This window comes from Podarcis liolepis (assembly GCF_965112155.1).
Source record: "Podarcis liolepis genome assembly, chromosome: 7".
NCBI lineage: Eukaryota > Metazoa > Chordata > Lepidosauria > Squamata > Lacertidae > Podarcis > Podarcis liolepis.
In genome coordinates this window covers 68,153,487-68,166,068 of record NC_139561.1, presented here as the reverse complement: position 1 = coordinate 68,166,068, position 12,582 = coordinate 68,153,487, and the positions used below count along the sequence as shown (strand labels likewise).

Sequence of the window (12,582 nt, the reverse complement as noted above, 5' to 3'; positions counted from 1 at the left end):
ATGTGCCAACAAAAAGGGTGAGATTTTCACAAGCAAAGCAAGTTTCATGGAGACAAATTCCATCAACGTACATACAGAAAATGATACCACATAAACAAAAATGGTAATAAACTTTGTTGGTTTGTTCTGGAGCAAGCCGATCATAATATCCACCAGCTTTCCTTGAGAAATAAGGCCTGTTATGTTTCTTAAAGAGATCTTCAGGTGGCCTTAAAGGAACAAATTCTTTCATCATATAAAGGAAACATTCCTGCATTCCAGAACTGGCACCCCTACTGTAGCATGCCATTGCCAGCGTAATGGCCAAAGCATGGAACTCGGATCAGGAGAAACAGGTTCAAATCCTCACTCAGTCACACTGCTCACTGTACAACCTTGGGCCTGTCACAAATTCTTCAGCCTATCCTACATCAGAGGGTTGCTGTGTGAATGAAATGGAGGAAACTGTAGGTGTACTGCTCTGACCTCCTTGGCGAAAGTTGAGGACAACAAGAGAGACCGCAGGCACACAACTTCCTTCCCTTTCCAAAGTCTAAACTTGTACATGCAGATGCATAGAGTCTCATTACTTGCTACTGAGTACCACAATTGCCCCAATGCTGGTGACAACGTTATAAAATCCAGTCTTGTATCTGGACAACTCCAACTGAGTACAGGTGCACTTTTCAATGTATCCCTGGATTTCACAATCCAAGAGCCTCCCAAAGCAAACATTCCTCTATCTCTGCCCAGCCACTGCCTTTATAATAGAGCATAAATCTGAAATTAAAATAAGGAGTATGGATACCATTCTTATTACAGGATGATCACCTTTCTCAAAGGTATCATTGTCCATGTCACACTGAGATTTTAAGGTCACAAATACATAGATCACTACCCCAAGACCTCCAGCCATGCCTACAGCATTTGTCATACACTTTATATGTAGCTTTAAAACCCAGGACTTCTTAATCCTAGGGCCCAATTTAGGCTCCTCCCCCACATAAACCACAAAGCCTCCCTAATCTATCATGCTCCTACCAAGAGTCCTACAATTGAAATGACAAAATCCACAGCTGGGCAATACCTTTATTGGGACTAACCAAAAGTATTGGTCTTAAAAAAAGGATTTGCCCAACTTTAGCTTTTGCATTTGGTCCCGTCCCCCCCCCGCCTTACAGACCAACACAGCTATCTTTGCTTTTAATGACTAAGACAGTCTCCATCTCTTTGCAGACTTGCTTCATACTTTGTCTCCTGAACCAACACCCTCACATCCAATATGGTCAGAAGCCTGTCCCACCCGCATTCCAAGTTATTCCTCCTGGATTCCCTTTCCTGTTCTTATTATCTTTCTTTACCTAGCTGTGCCACCTACAGTATATCAGTTGTCCTACCTTCCACCATCATAAACACAAAAACACACTGACCTTCTTCCAGTCCCAGAGTACCCACATCCTTCCTATCACACAACACATTTAACTGTAACACCTCACTCATAAACAGTTTCCCCCATCACTTGCAACTGATGAACCCCTAAGGAAGAATGATAGGAAATCCAATCCCAAAACAAGCTTATCAGATAAGTGGAAAGAGATGGAGAAGGACATGCATTGCTTTAGGGCACACCCAAGAACCTGCCATAAGCTAAAAGGGCTGTGGTGCGGAGCACACAAATGGGTACATTCATACCTATGTTCTCAAGAGAGCAATAATTTTCTGCAGCTGCCTAACTTTCCCCTTTTGTATTGTTTGCACTGCCAACTCAGTATGCCCCAAGTGCAGTTAAAAAGCAACTTTACATTTTAATATAACAGCATTTCCTATACTAGGTGTGTAGGCATCCTTCAGCCCTGCAGATGTTGAACTGTAACTCCCATCATACCCAGGAAACATGGACAATGCCCAAGGATGATGGGGAGATGTAGTTCAGCAACCTTTGGCAGGACAAAAGTTTCCTACATCTGCCCTGTATGGGTGGTAGTGTAATTATTATTATTATTATTATTATTATTAATCTCTACCACGCCCATCTGGCTGGGTTTCCCCAGCCACTCTGGGCGGCTTTCAACAGAACATTAAAAACAGAATAAAACTTCAAACATTAAAAACTTCCCTAAACAGGGCTGCCTTCAGATGTCTTCTAAAAGTCGGATAGTTGTTTATTTATTTGACATCTGATGGGAGGGCGCTCCACAGGGCGGGTGCCACTACTGAGAAGGCCCTGTGCCTGGTTCCCTGTAACCTCACTGCAGTGAGGGAACCTCCAGAAGGCCCTCGGCGCTGGACCTCAGTGTCCGGGCTGAACGATGGGGGTAGAGACACTCCTTCAGGTATACTGGGCCAAGGCCATTGATGTACATTACAGAAGCAAAATGCTTTACTATGTTACATTGGGCAGGTGACAATAAATTCAGGCTGCAATCCGAAACACATTGTTCAGGAATGTACTGGGCACAACTATTATTGTTATATTGTGATTTATTTCATTTTCATCCCGCCCTTCCTTTAAGAAGCTCAGGATATATGATTTCTCTCCCTTTTTACTTTGACAACATTCCTAGTATCAGGTAGGTTAAGCTAAGAGATAGCAACAGGAATAGGATTACTCAGTGAGCATCCTGATTGAATGAGGATTTGGACCTCAGTCGCAGTTTGACACTCTAATCCAGACTTTATCAACCTTGGGTCCTCAGGTGTTGTTGGACTACAACTCCTATCATTTCTAGCTAGCAGGCCCAGTGGTCAGGAATTATGGGAGTTATAGTCCAACAACATCTGGAGACCCATGGTTGAGAAAGGCTGCTCTAACCACTACATCACATTGGTTCTTACAATGGAACTTACTTTTGCTTAAGGACATACAGGATTGCCCTCTCACAAAACGATCTCTTGCTTCAGCAGCAAAGTACTCCGCTTGATACTATCTGTACCTCCAACTCCTCCACCTAGAAAGCAGTGTGAGACTGCATGGTAGAAAGAGTGCTTTGCTTCAGAATTTATCAAGACAGCAAGCTATTGCAGTTTAGAAGTGTGCATGTGTGTATACCATCTAGTACGCTCCGTAGTACAAAAACCATCTTAGACCAACACAATCAAGACCAACGTTTCTCATTTTCGAAAGGAACTCTCTCACCCCACCCCACCGGTGGGTGATGCAGCCCTTATTAAAAGCAGAACCCAACTAAACTTTCAAACATTTCCTTATTTCCTCCTCCCTCTTAATCCTTTGATTCGTAACCCACTCTGGGAACCCCCTAACTCTCCTTTTTTCTTTTGGCCGAAGGGATGAATAAAAACCTCTTCGATCAGTAGAAGTTACACCAGTGGCTCGTAGTGAAGGGGGAAACAACTTCTCCTACAAAAAGATGGGTCTGCCTAGGAAGGGCGTTGACGAAGAAGGTAGAGGGGACGAGACACACACCAAGGGTGGAGGAGGAGGAGGAGGAGGTAGCCATCCCAGCCCGCTTCCTGCACCAGGTGCTGAGGACCCTGCGGCCCTCTATAAAGTTGAACTACAACTCCCATCAGCCCCAGCAAGCGCAGCCGAGGCTAAGGGATGCTGGGAGTTGTAGACCGACAGCACCTGGAGGGCCGCAGCTCCCCACCCACCTTTGCCCAACACCTTCCTGTTCAGAAAGCCCGAAGGCCCCGCCCGCGCCACGACCCTCCTATCGCTCCTCGGTCTCTCCCGTGTCAGCCTCTTCCCACACAGCGAAGGCAAAAAACCTGCCCCATCCCATAATAACCGCTCCTGCCCATGCCCTCCAGCGGACACCCGGAAAAGGGCAGCGCCTCGCCCTCCCGCCGCCACGGAGCGAGGCTTACCCGCCCACGGCCGCTTTCTCCGCGCCTCCCTCCGAACTCCTCAGCACCGAAGCGGCCTGTCCCGGCCGGCCGCCATTCCACAGCTTTTCCTCTCCCCCGCCCCGCCCCAGCCTGCGCTGACTGAAGGTGGCCCCGCCTGCTCCGCCGCCGGTCCGCGCCCCCATTGGCCGGCCGGTGTCTTCCCGCCCCAGCGCCATTGGCCGGGCCGTGCTGTCAGTCACTTGATAACCTTCCGCGATTTGCGTACCCACCCAGATTTCTTAAATGACCACACCCAAACCGAGCCTCCTCTTTGATTTTTTTTATAAGAGAACAACGCGGGGCGTACCATAATGCCGAGGTGGGTAGGGGGAGATTTAAAGTGGTAGGTCGGGGATGTGAAGCAACGTTTTGGAGCGAATGCCAATGGATTGAGAAGGGAAAGTTACAGCTTTTTACGGTTGCTGTTTTGCTTTTAAATAGAAGTTATTTCTTTGTTGATAAATTCGCGTTAGAGTTTTCAGCAGAGCACGGACCTCCTCGTGGTTTCGCCCGGACTCTCGTTCGTTCGCCCGGGCGGGGCCGACCAGTGCTCTGCTCTTCGGGCTTAAAAGGAGGGCGCCCCCTGGCGCGTTAGGGGTATTACTGCAAGAAGGGGAAAGGGGCGGGGTTGCTTTTTGAGACTCCGGAGACGGAAGGGAGCGGCGAGAGCCGGGGTGGCGCTCGCTCGGGACTTCTCTTTCAGTGGAACCTGCGGTCAATCCAGTCCTTCTGGGGGAGGATCCTACCTGCATATGACCCACGTACTTTCAGACGTCTCTGCCGGCGGCCTCTCCATTCATGAAGCACAAAATAGGGTGGCCAGGTGCAAAAGGGGGCAAGGCTCCTGGAACTTTTAAAGTTATGTATAATTCCAAAGAGCTGTTTGAGGTGTAAGAGCCCAACTCTGGCTTGCATCTGGCTACTCTAAACACTAACCTTATTTTTTATTTTAAAAAACCCTGCTTCCTTTTGCTATTTCTCTCTCCACCCCCCTCTCCCGAGTCCCGACCCTGTTGTGGTCTGTCTGTCTCTGATGGCTCCTTATGCGGAATTATCCAGATGTTGATTGATTTCATTTCCAAGCATAAAACTCAGTCCGCTGCCTCTGTAAGGACTCCATCGTCTAGCGTGGCAGAGCCTGCACTGTGGAACTCCCTGCCTTTGGATATCTAGCAGGAGGTGCCTTCCCTGTACTCTCTTCGGCGCCTGTTAAAGACATCCCTGTTTGGGCTAGCCTACCCAGATGCTTAGAAAGTCGAGTTAATTTCAATCTTTCTCTTTTTTTTAGTATTTTGTATCTTTTAAAATAGGGCTGTGCATTTTTCTTGATTTTTTGTAAACCTCTGAGGTTTCTACAGTCAAGCGGTGTTTAACTTTTACTAAATATATAGATCAATATAGATAAATAATAAAATCTATACAGAATTAAAACACACAAGAAACAATTCCATCAAAACATTAAAACACATATTTAAAATACTAGTGGCTACTGCCAGGAATCAACTCCACATACCCCATTCCTCTTTCCCCACACTTTACCAGCCCCTCCTCCTCCCCTTTACACCTCACCTATCCCCCAAAGCTCAACCCAAGCCCCTCCTGTCCCAAGTCCCACAACCCTTTAAAGGAGGGGCGAGACACTTCACACACCTTGCTAAAACTGCCTGAAGGGCCTCTCTGCCCCCACCCTGGCCACCATGATAAGCCTCTGTTGGTGGCCGTGTGAACTGCAGAGCATTGCAACACTGTGTTTTAATGTATACACTGTATAGGAAGATACAATAAAACAAGCCAATTAAAAAGCATAACTGAATACAGTCATACCTCAGGTTGAATACACTTCGAGTTGGGCGTGTTCAAGTTGTGCTCCGCGGCAACTCGGAAGTAATGTAGCATGTTACTTCCGGGTTTGGCCGCTTGCGTGTGCGCATACGCTCAAAATGACTTCACGTGCATGCGCAGAAGCGACGAAAAGTGACGCACGCGTGCGCAGACGTGCTGTCGCTACTTACGTTTGCTTCTAGATGCGAATGGGGCTCCGGAACGGATCCTGTTCGTATCTAGAGGTACAACTGTACTTAAACAATTACCGTACTTTTCCATGTATAAGACTATTTTTTTTACTCCAAAATTATGTTCAAAATCTGGGCTCGTCTTATACATGGATAGTGCAGAGTGGGGAGTCCCCAAATCGGAGTCCACAAAAATAGGGGGCGTCTTATACATGGGGCGTCTTATAGACGTAAAAATATGGTAAAAGAGATGGATGAAAAGGTTTCAGGCTCACCAGGCCTCTTTATCCTGCTTAAATAAATTATTAAAACCCATCCTGTCTCATTTACATTTCTTTCTTAATGTTCTACTCAACTTTTTTATTTTCTATTGGTTGGATGATTATTGCATTGTTTTAACCGTGTTTGTGTGTGCACGCTACATTTAAGCGAGGTTTTGAATTTCTTACAGTAAACAACGAAGTGGCAGTAGAGGTCAGGAAGGAAAAAGGAGTGCTAGTTCTGCAGGCCATAGAGGTGGCAATGCCTAGGAATAAAGGGTGCACACACCCACACCCCTGAATATTTTCAAACAAACCTTCAGTTTCATGAAGACCAGAAGCTTGCTGACTTTTCTAAAAAAACAGAGCATCTTGGAAACACATGAGCAGGTGTCACACGCAATCCCACATTCACAAAAGCATGGGGAACAAACAGCCCTCACGTAATCAGGGCTGCCCGCTCCCGCCCCCCAGCACACAGTTGTTTTCCTCAGCAAATAAGTTTGCTCAAGCCTGCAGCTGAGAGAAGGAGTCTTTATGCTCCATTTAGTATGTCAGCCTCACCAAGAATCTGATCTGAGATTAGGAGACGGGGGTCGCTAAAGAGCTGGAACACAGGTGTTTTCAAGAGACAAACTGCAGGTGTAGATGCTTGAATCAACTTTGGGAAAGATTAAAAAGCCACATGTAATACTCTGCACCTTAGCAATCTCGAAGGCTTCCAATCACCTGCTACTCATACAATTGACCCCTCTCTACAAATATGCACACTTTGATGACATCATTTCTATTTTTGTACATTCTGATTTGGGCACCAATTGCTGCTAATTTCAGCATAAAAGATTTAGATCCCTAAATGATTTTTAGCAAGTCTTCCCTTTCCAAAGTTGCCTCCCCACTCCCAGGGGTGCCACCAGGGCACAACTTGGGGGCAAGAGCCAAGGAACCCAGGCTGCAGAATGGATGGGAGGGCCCCAAACACAGCAGCTTCATCACTATACTTTGAAGCCCATGGAGTAATACACATTGCAGTTGAAAGAGGCAGGACCACTAAGGGTCACTAACATGTGCCCACAGAGGCTCTCTCTAGAGCCCACGGGATCCCCTCCCCTGTCACATCCATACACACACCACAAATCGTAGCCTTGAAAGAAATATTCTACTGTAGCTAAAGATGAGGGTAGAAATTCAACTGGTCCTCATTTAAAGGTGAAGCTGGCTAATTTGCGCTTTCCAAAACAATGTGAGAACTGAAACACCGTGATTTTCAAAACTTATGGTAAGCGTCTCTGAATTTTGCAAAGCAGTTCTTCAGGCAAACGACCTTGGTGAAAATGAAAGTATGCATAAAAATGCAAACAACATTGAAAATAGCACACACAAATGCTTTATATTAGGAGCAATTGCTTCCAAAAATGTGTGCCGTAGTCAAAACCGCATTTTAAAAAATGTGTTTATTAGGAGAAAGGCATACTAAGATGCTGATGAATTTTCATGAGAGTATTTTTTTTAAAAGGAAAAAAAAGCAAAGTATTTCAGAAGCGAATTTAAGATGGGAAAAGTCAGAAACTTGAGAGAATCAGAATGGACAGATCTGTCCACCCCAGTAGCTAATAGTCAACGTTGCTGCTGCTTCTCTTTCTTCTTTGGCGATCACTCATAGCCGAGTAAGATTGTCTTCCATAAACACAGTTTCAACAATGAGCCTGTAAATGACTGTGGAGGCCAATTCTGGATCCACACATCCTTCCACAGTGGGGACATTGGTTTCCACGTGAAAGTCCACTGTGTGGATTTGCCAAGCGTGCCTTCCTCTTAGCATGTTTCTCCCTTGCGTCCTGAGTTCAAGTGTCTTCAAAGCCCATGACACCTTTGGTAAAGGCTGTTCTCCAACTGGAGTGCTCGCCGGCCAGTGTTTCCCAGTTTAAGATTTGCCTTGAGACAGTCTTTACACCTCTTCTTACACCAGCATTACGCTTCTTACACCAGCATTACGCTTTCCATTTTTAAGTTCGGAATAGAGTAGTTGCTTTGGAAGACGATAATCAGGCATCTACACAACATGACCAGTCTGACAAAGTTGAGGTTGAAGAATCATTGCTTCAACACTGGTGATCTTTGCTTTTTCTAGTACACTGATATTAGTTCACCTGTCTTCCCAAGTGATGTGTAAAATTTTTCAGAGACACCGTTGATGGAATCTTTCGAGGAGTTGGAGATGGCGTTTATAAGTGGTCCATGTTTCACAAGCATACAGTAAGGTTGGTAGTACAATAGCTTTGTAAACAAGCATTTTGGTTTCCCTGTGAACTTCCCGGTCTTCAAACACTCTGCAATTCAATTGGGAGAAAGCCGCACTCGCAGAGCTCAGGTGATGCTGGATTTCGTTGACTCAATGTGCTTGTTTGCAGGGAGGATAGAGAGGGGTGTTTGGAGAAACTAGTCTTCTCTACAAAGGTAACATTTACATTCTTTGCTCCACCCACATTTCCCTATCAACCCACCACCACTGGCAAGTGCCCTGAAAGGCTGCCTGAGAGAATGTGGCCCTTGGGCTGAAAAAGGTTGCCCCCCCCGCCTCAACCGTCAGCCCTCCACCCACGGCCACTGACCACGCTCTTTCCATGTATGGCTCTTTCACGGTTGCCCTGCTCTCTTCAGGGTTCATATGTGCTAATTTAGCTTTGCAGGTTTGCAAACCTTGAGACTTCCCCCAAGCCTGTTAATTCCTCCCTCTTATGCATGGATTACCATTATTTATTAAATTGCTTTTGTCACAGCAGCTCAAAGCAAACTTAAAATATTCTAAGCAAAAGCAAACACACACACAGGCATACATTTAAACCAGCATTTTAAAAAAGTCTAAAAGACAGTTCCACACACACACACACACACACACACACACACATCCCACTCATGTGAAGGCCATAGATAGTCAAAGGCCGGATGAAAAAGGCAGCTAAAGATACGTAACAATGGTGGCAGGCAAGCCTTACTAGGGAATCATTCCACAAGCAGGGAGTCAACACTCCAAATGTGATACTACCTGTGATACTACCTCTTATTTACCTGAAGGGGGTGAGAGGCTGGGTAGACACCATGCATTTAAAGCACATGTCTAGAAGCGTGTGGCCTAAACCACAGAGCCTAGGGCTTGCTGATCAGAAGGTCGGCGGTTCAAATCCCTGCAACAGGGTGAGCTCCCGTTGCTTGGTCCCTGCTCCTGCCAACCTAGCAGTTTGAAAGCATGTCAAAGTGCAAGTAGATAAATAGGTACTGCTCCGGCGGGAAGGTAAACGGCGTTTCTGTGCGCTGCTCTGGTTCGCCAGAAGCGGCTTAGTCATGCTGGCCACATGACCCGGAAGCTGTCTGCGGACAAACACCAGCTCCCTCGGCCTATAGAGATGAGCACCGCAACCCCAGCGTCGTCCGCGACTGGACCTAACGGTCAGGGGTCCCTTTACCTTTAGAAGTGTGTACATGTGCGTATCTGGAGCACCGTAGGAGCATGCTTTTGTCAATAAAGAATTAACTTTCAGACATGCACCTTCCTTGGCTGTGGGTGCCTAGGATAGGCTGGACTCCTCCACTCCTGAGCCTGCAGTTTACTTATTAGACAGCGCTGGAAAACCTGTGCCTCTCCCAATGTTGAGAGACATAAGAAGAGCCAGCGGGATCAGGCCAATGCGCCATCTAGTTCTCTCAGTGCCCCAGTGCCCCATTCTGTTCTCTCAGTGGCCAACCAGATGCAAGCAGGAGCCAAGCACAAGACCTCCTCTTTCCCCTCCTGTGGTTTCCAGCAACTGGTATTCACAAGCATTACTGCCTCCGACTGGGCAGGCAGGGCATAGCCATCACGGCTAGTAGCCATCAATAGGCTTATCCTGCAGAATTTGTCTAATCCTCTTTGAAAGCCATGCAATTTGGTGTGCATGACTGTCTCCTGCAGGAGCAACTTCCATCACTTAATTATGTGTGAAGAGGTCCTTTCTTTTATCTGCCCCGCATCTTCCAACATTCAGCTTCATTGAATGTCCACTAGTTATCGTGCTATGGGAGAAGAAGAAGAATAAAAATCTATATGCACTTTCCCCAGGCCAAGTCTAGTTTTATACACCTCTCTCGTGTCCTCTCTTACTCACCTTTTCTCTAAACTAAAAAGCCAAAACGTTATTGGACTCCAGCTCCCATCAGCCCCAACCACTAAGGTCAGGGATTTCTGAATTTGGGGATGGTAGTGGTCTGGCCCCCGCAAACCTATAACACTATAATGTGGACACCATTAAGTCATCTGTTCCTCTGCAGTGATGTGACAGTGTGTCATTCTAAAAGATTCAAGAACCAAATACTTAAGGAGAAGCGGAGGAACTGGATATGGGTTTCCATTTCTGGCAGAAAACCAGCATTTTGCACCCCATCTTGCTCCGCCTTTATAATCCTTTTGGGACGATATAATACCTCTTGGGTATTATGCCAAGAGCAATTGTTTTGTTAAAGCGCATTCTCCCCCCACCCCTCGCTTCCCCCGTTAATTTCACAGCAGAAGTAGTGGTGGAGAAACTAAAGTCATGGAAAGGTCACCAAATAACGATTTAGCTTTTGCTGCTTCAACACACACAACAGTGTTTATGTAGCGACTCCGATCTTTGCCTCCCCTGATCCTTAGCAGAGCCATACATCTAAATAAATCAGCAGGACAGCAAGCTTAGATTGGTTTATATTGGTAGATTACCCATCAGCTAAAAGATGCAATCATATCCACTTACCTGGAGGAAAGTCCCATTGAACTATATGGGATTTGCCTCCAAATAAACGTGGATAGGATCGCATTGCACAGTGATAATTGGGATGGGCACATTTTAATTGGACTCTGAATTAAATGAACACCTGTAGGGCAATTTTGTTCTAGGTACCCATGTACACTATAAAACACACATTCCTGTAATGATTTATTTAATTTACTGCACATTTAATTTAAAAGGTTTTTAGCCTGTCTTTCAGCAAAAGGATCTTACTACAATCAGGAATGTATCATAAACAATTAAAGATGGCCCTTCTACCTAATAATGAATATCAAGTTTTGTTTATTTAGTGCTGGGGCGGGGAACCTGTGCCTCTCCAAATGTTGCTAGATAGCTCCCGTCATACCTGACCATTGACCATGTTGACTGGGATTGATGGGAGTTGGAGTCTTAACAACACCTGAGTCCTGAATTATGGGTTAGATTCAGCCTTCTTCACCCTGGTCCCCTCCAGACACCCTGGATGACAATTCCCATCATGCTGACTGGGGCGGATGGGAGCTATAGTCCAAAACATCTGGAGGGCACTGTCACGGACTGGCTGGATGCAGAGGGAGGCACCAGCTGTGAAACCCCCAAGGGAAGAAGGCTCTGAGCCAGAGAATTGGTGATGGGGTGATGATGAATGGTCAGAGGGAGAAGAGGGAGCAGACTGGGAAGAGGAAGTGTCAGAAACTGAAAAGGCAACAGGGTTTAGTGAGCAGGAAGACTCTGTGGCAGACCGCAGCCCAGAACCAGAGGCAGAAGCGGAGGCTGGAGAGGAGGGGGGCCAAGAGGCAGAGATGAGGCAGGCTGCTGAAGAAGCCAGTGGGTTTCCCCCTCCTGCTGCAACTATCTCCCCTCCTCCTTGGTATCCCGGAACCAGAAGAGGTATGAAGAGGGCGGAGCAATGGCAGACGAGCCAATGAAGTCTCAGTTTGCCTGGGATAAGCACCTGGGGAAAGAGGAGACTTAGGGAACTGTGGGGAGGCAAGGACCCTTAGTCCCTACAACTGCCTCACTGGAGCAAGATCTACTGAGAAGAGTTGCTGTGCTCACCAGGTGTGGCATCCTGAACTGTTTTGTTTCTTTGAATAAAGAGTTAACTTCCCAGACACCATGTGAGTTATTGCTGACCTGCTCCCGGCAGGCACCAAGTTGAGGAAGTCTTGGTTAGATGGTCAGGACTGTCGAGACAGTTCAAATCCCCACTCTGCTATAAAGCTCATGTGGCAACGTTGGGTCAGGCACTCTCAACTCAACCTAAACCTACCTCAGGTGTGGGGAACCTTTAGCTCTCCAGCTGTTGCTGAACTAAACTCCCAGCAGCCCCACCAAACACGGCCAATAGTGAGGCACGATGGGAATCAGAGTTCAGCAATGTCAGGACGGACAAATGTCCCCCACACCTGCCCTACCACAGAGTGTTGGTTGAGGATATAGTAGGTGGGAACCCTGTAAACTGCCCTGCTCTACTTCTAGGAAAGGTGGGATAGAAATAAACAAGAACAGCAATCCTTGGTATATTAAATATTAAGTTATCCCCTACTTTTTTCAAAGAGGAAGCTCAATTTGAGGGCATGGCAAGATGCAAAGCTACAGAGTTGAACTGATATGTCAGCTGAAACAAACACCAACCAACTTGATGGTACCATCAGCCAACAGCCCCAAATAATATGGCGTTAATGCTGCTGATGGTCA

At 46.5% G+C, this 12,582-nt stretch overlaps 2 protein-coding genes across 4 annotated transcripts in view; one reads left to right on the top strand and one right to left on the bottom strand.

The window, feature by feature from the left end:
* The window catches only part of WASF2 (WASP family member 2), a 45,556-nt gene extending 41,587 nt beyond the window's left edge, over positions 1-3,969 (bottom strand). The window contains exon 1 of one of the 3 annotated variants that reach the window (XM_083512194.1): positions 3,808-3,969. The gene's annotated coding sequence lies outside the window, so the exon portion shown is untranslated. Of the gene's footprint in view, positions 1-2,826; positions 2,952-3,591; positions 3,711-3,807 lie in introns of those variants that run through there. The other 2 variants (XM_083512196.1, XM_083512195.1) reach the window with 2 other exon arrangements.
* GPR3 (G protein-coupled receptor 3) overlaps positions 1-12,582 on the top strand; it is a 146,495-nt gene that overhangs the window by 62,892 nt on the left and 71,021 nt on the right. The gene's annotated exons all lie outside the window — the stretch shown is intronic.